The sequence below is a fragment of the Acomys minous genome (genome assembly GCF_964271855.1).
Source record: "Acomys minous genome assembly, chromosome: 16".
NCBI classification, from domain to species: Eukaryota; Metazoa; Chordata; class Mammalia; order Rodentia; family Muridae; genus Acomys; species Acomys minous.
In genome coordinates this window covers 6,623,088-6,629,314 of record NC_140498.1, presented here as the reverse complement: position 1 = coordinate 6,629,314, position 6,227 = coordinate 6,623,088, and positions in this window count along the sequence as shown.

Sequence of the window (6,227 nt, the reverse complement as noted above, 5' to 3'; positions counted from 1 at the left end):
ATATTTTCAAATGTAAGGAAATGGAATCAAACCAACTTCACAAGTCCCTCCAGAAAATGGAGACGTCGTTACGTATTCTGTAAGTCCACCATAGCAATGTTAGAAAGTCTCCTGGATGGTATGTTTTATGAACACAGACACAGAAATGGCACCAGTCAACGGCCTCACCAACTGTTTTCTCTACCTCTTTAGCCTTTCCCCTGAAGTCATGGCGGGTTCCAGGAGGGACAGTACTGCTCAATAGGAATCTCTGTGGCAAGAGATTGAAATTATCCTGAAACAATGGCCAGCCCCCCAGGACAGACCTCCGTTTTGATAAAGGCAATCACCCGCCCACTGAAGCAGGAGTAGTCACCTCATAGATGCCAGATTGTTCTCCATCAAAGGTGACAGTAATGACATCAGTGAGGCGCCTTGCAGATCCAAAATAGAGACAGTAGTCAGGAAGACACACAATGACCAGGAGACCCCAACTGTCCTGTTTAGACCTACAGCCCATGTCAGTTCCCTGAAGACAGATGGGCAGACTTGGAGGTCACTAGACCCTGTTTGGGGTTCCTCTTCCCAGTGTGTCACATTGACTCAATCTCCTTTCTCTGCCTTTTCATTACTGTCTCTTTAATTGTCGCAGGGAGACAAAGGCTCAGTCTAGTTTATGGGAGCTAAAATTCCCATTAACAGACACAGTAGCTTAGATGAAACATTAGGGGAAAATAAGTAAACATAGATAAGAGAATGAATAATACACAAACTGAGTACATTTCAGAAACGCAAAGTTGGCTTAACATTAGAAAATAATCCAAATCACATCATTAGCATAATAAAAATTACATGATAATCTCAACTGATGCTGCATTTAAAAAAATTAAATAAAATTCAACATTCCTTCATGGTTTAAAAAAAAGAACATTTGGAAAACCTGCATAGAGGAGCTTTCTTAATCTAACCAAGGCTGTCCATCAAACCATATGGAGTGTCACACTCTACGGTAAAACACTGAGAACTGACACTCGGAATCTAAATAAGACAAGTGCATCACATCGATAGTAAAATAGAGAGGAAAAAAGACACAAGCACTAGAAGAAAGAAACTGCTCATGATATTGTACTAGAAAATCTAGCACAATCTACAGGTTTTTACAGGTAGTAACCACAATCAAAAACTGAATGCTTCAATGTCGATAGATACAAGGCTAATATATAAAAATCGAATGTATTTCTTTACACTGGTGCCGAATAATTAGAAAATAAAATTTAAATAGCAGTGTTTACAATAGCATAAGCTCAGTAATCAAATGCCTATTGTTAAATTTCTTAAAATCCATGAAAGACTACAAAACATTGAAACCAAAGTAAAAACTATTTTTATAAAGGGAATAACAGTAGAAAATTAGAAGAATCACAAGCATAAAGTTTCAGTTTGTATTAAAGATATGGGTAGGCTTACTGGCATCTCAATAAAACTCCAGCACGACTGTGTAAAAACTACTAATCATATAAAAGTCTGCATACAGCCAACACAGTCAAGAAGTCATTACCTGTTATTGAACAATGGTCCAAGGGAGGACTCATAAGGAGACAAGTGCATCAGAGACACCTGCACCACTTTGAGGAGACCAGAGGAAAGAAAAGACTTTTCTACCATTGATGCTAAGTCAGCACGCAACTCATCAAGTGAGCATCACAGGTGCACTCGCCATGTTGTGTGGAGGAGGTCTATAACTGTATGCGGCCACTTGGCAGGATCAAAAGACTCAGTGCCAGATGTATGAGTTTCTGTCAGTGTAACATGATACATGCTTTGTGAAAAAAAAATGTGTTGCTGCCTCGGCGGCCTCCCTGAGTGCTGGGATTACAGGCATGCACCACCATGTATGGTTTGCTGCATTCTTTTGATTAAACCAAAACCAAATCACAGATCCTGTTATATCTTGATCTTGACTCTACAATATCATTAAAATATAATAGAGTTAAATATATACCATGGCAACAGGGCCACTTACTTTCAGTATCAAATATTGTATACTGTACCTAACCATATGTTCTGTACCTTTATAAAACCCACAAGTCAGTGGGGCTACTTACACTAACATTTCCCCTATGACATTATAATGGCTACAATGTGATAAGCTATAGTGATAATTTCTCAATTTGCTCATACTGTCATGGGACAAGTGCATGGGTATTCCCTAGTCGGCCTTCAGAGAAAGGAATATGGAAAAGGGTCTACACACTACTGCATACAGAATATTATGTTAACATGGCTTCATCATCTTTTTTTCTTTGAGAAGATTTATTACATTTATTTATTTGCACATGCATGCTTACACGTGTTCCTGCATGGTATATGTGGAGTTCAAAGGACAGGAGTCAGTATTCTACTTTCAACATGTGGGTTCCAGGGTCCCAAGTCAGGTGTCAAGATTGGCAGCAAGTGCCCTCCACCCCCAGCTATTTCATCAGACTTTAATTTTGATTTTGATTTTTCTTACCTGGAACTTATGACAACCCTTCTTCATTGGCCTTGCATCTTGCATGTACAGGGATTATAGGTGTGGGCCAGCCATCTTTCTCCTCTTTCTCTCTCTCTTTCTCTCTCTCTCTCTCTCTCTCTCTCTCTCTCTCTCTCTCTCTCTCTCTCTCTCTCTCTTTCTCTCTCTCTCCTCCCCACCACCCTCAGCTTTAAGAAGGCTGGGAAATTGTGTTTAAAAATCTCGCTTGTCAGTGAACTTGGGTTAGCCTTAAAGACCCTACAGAGATCTCGGGGGTAATCTGGGCCTACTGAGAGGCAATAAAGGCATGTTGTTTTAGGCCACTAAATCTGTGGTGATACTGTCATGTAACAATTGATAATTAATATAAGGTGTGTGCCAAAGAGACATGCCCAGAGTGTAGTGCTAACTGACCATGGAGGCTTATTATACATTATTTTTTGTTTCAAAAAAATAAATGTGGGGGACAAATAACTAATTGCCAAGAAGGGAAACCACGAGCAAATTTGTTAAGAACAACTGTCACATTCCCTCCATCTGTTTTATGACTTACTAAACATTTATAAGATAAAACTCAGATGTGCACAGTCTGCCCAGATCGCCTTCTGATATGATTCTTTGTCATAATAATTTTGTCATTCATTGTTAAACAAACCTTTGGGACTTTGTTTTTCTCTATTATTTTTTTAGCTACCATACAAAATAATGGGTTTGTTGTGACATTTTATACAAATAGAGAATTGCTTCTTGCTCTTGTTCTTACTGTCCCATCATCTGCTCTCCTGCATCGCCTCCCCCTACCCAATCACATCCTCCTCTTCCTCCTCCCCCATCTCTACACACACACACACACGCACGCACACACACACACACACACACACACACACACACACACAGCATGATTGCACATGTGTGTGCATGTGTACGTGTAAATAAGGGGCCCTGCACGTGAAAACAAATGTGGTATCTTGTCTTTCCCCTCCTTTTCTTCCCACTTAATGACCTGATCGTATTTTAAGTATAGATTCTTTGTACACAAGGAGACAAGCAATGCTTGTTTTCTTTCGGGTCACTGAATATGATGATTTCCAGGAGCATCCATTTTCCCGTAAATGACATAATCTCATTCTTCTTTATTGCTGAGTAAAACTCCACTGGGCATTTCCTTTACCCATTGATCTGACTGTGGACAACCAGGCTGGCTCCATGTCTTGATTATTGTGAATAACAGAGCAATAAATGTGTGTGTTTGGATATCTCTGGGTGTGCCTACTTCAACTCCTTTTGGTTTGCAGGCAGAAGTGGGAAGGCTGGGTCATAGGTTTTATATTTTATGTTGATCTTTTGGCAGAAACCTCCATACTGATTTCCATGATGGCCACACCAGTTTGCACTCCCATCGGCAGTGTGCAGAAGTTCCTCTTCTTTCACAGTACTCTTTGGCAGCATCGGTTGTCATTTGTTTTCTTAGTGACAGCCATTATGATGGGGGTGATGTGGATCCTCAAAACCACTTAATGTTCATATTATTGATGGCTAAGGAGGGTGAACTTTTTTCATGTGTTTACTAGCCATTTGTATTTTCTATTTTTAAGAACTGTCCAACGTATTTGCCCATTTATTTGTTGCTTTGTTTTCTTGGTGTTTAAATTATTAGCTTTTAAAAAAATAGACTCTGGTTATTAATCCTTAGTTTATATAGAGAGATAGATTAGCTATAGGTCATATAGCTAGATGATATAGATGTAAATTATATAGATTAAATATAGATAGATATGACAAAAGAATATTTTTCCTGTGTGTGTGTTGCCTGCATTTATGTGTGTACTTTAAGTGTGCATTGGCTTTGGAGCTCAAAAGAGGACATTGGCTCCCATGGCACTTGCAGGCACCATCTAGGTACTGGGATTTGAATCTGGATTCTCTGGAAAAGTATCCAGTACTCTTAACCACTCCGTCAGCTCTTCAGTGCTAAAAAAAAGCTTTTTAAATTTTATGTAATGTCAATTTTTGGTAATCATTTGTGGTAGATGGAATAGGAATGGCCTTTATAGACTCATGTGGTTGAATGCTTGGCCCATAGGGAGTGGCACCATTAGGAGGAGTGGCCTTGTTGGAGCAGGTGTGGCCTTGTTGGAGGGAGTATGTAACTGGGTAGGCGGGCTTTGAGGTCTCATATGCTCAAGCTATGCCCAGTGTGGCTCACAGTCTTTCCTGCTGTGGATAAAGATGTAGAATTCTCATCTCCTTCCTCACCACCAAGTCTGCCTGCGTGCCGCCATGCTTCTTGACACGATGATAATGGACTAAACCTCTGAAACTATAAGGCAGCCCAATGAAATGTTTTTCTTTATAAGAACTGCGGTGGTCAAGGTGCTTCTTCTCAGCAATGGAAAACCTAAGACATCATCTCCCAAGCTATGGAACCCCTGCCTAACCCTTTATCTTGAAAAGATGTTGTTATCCTTATGCAATGAACACTACTGAACACTCACTTTATGCAGAAGATTGTGGACGCGATAAGGCTGTACCTTAATACACCACAAAAACCGTTTTTCACATTACAGATTGGCGAGGGTTAGCATGGGAGGATGCACCATACTGCACAGCAAACGGTTTAAGATAGCCGCCAGTGACATGACAGGAAGGCCTACCTGAGGAGGTGGCGCTTGAGACATGTGTTGAAGGATGAGCAGAACAGTGCCAGGGGATGAAGAAGGCATGGGGAGCACATCATCTAAAGACCAGAGGCATGAAGTCATGAGGCGTGGTGCATGCTGGGATGCTGAGGTGCATTCTTACCCTGTGTTTGCCACATACTGAACACTGATGAGTGGGGTCCAGGTCAGGTATCCACAAACATCAGCTGGCTCAGGACCATTTCTCACCGACGTCTAGTTAACTGAACTTTTACTCTGTCCGCCACCATGTCTTCCCCCTAAAATATGTGAATGGATGATACTCAGACTCCACTGTGTCATCAGCTACCATATACTCTACACAATTATGTGTTCTCTAAGTAGGCTTGTTCCAGCCAGCACCACCACGGACACCTCGGCAACGCATGGCACAACAATGCTGTCGCTGCTGAGACTTTACTGAGCAAAGCATTGTTCAGTTCCATGTGACCTTGCACAGCAGCATGCTAAGACTGCTCCATCTCTGTATCAGCTTGGCTGAGCCACGGGATCGCTGGCTTTCTGGCTGAATGTTCTATCTGAGCATGACTGAGAAAGTGCTGGTGGGTATTAATACTTGAATAGATAGACAACTTCTTGATTCAAGTAATTTATTTTCTCCTTCTCTATGCTCCACTGAGGCTTTTTTATTTGGAAAACTTTGAGTAAAAGAAGCCAGAGAGAAGGAGAGAGAGAGAGAGAGAGAGAGAGAGAGAGAGAGAGAGAGAGAGAGAGAGAGAAGGATGCTAATGATATGATATTTACATAAAATTCAAGCACAGACAAAACCCATCTGTGATGCTTTGAGTGACTTGAATGGAACCCCTTCCCCCGTAGCTCACATACGTGGACACTCAGCCCCCTCCCCCCGGTTGTGGCACTGTTTAGGGAGGTTATGGAATCTTAAGGAGATGCAGCCTTGCTAGAGGAAGCACATCGGTTAGGCGTGGTTTACTGGCTCCCTCCATTTGCAGTTCATTTTCTCAGCTTCCTCTATGACAAAATGTGGGTATTTTCTTTACTTTGATGCTTTGCTTTTCTGAGTGTGTGGAGCATAC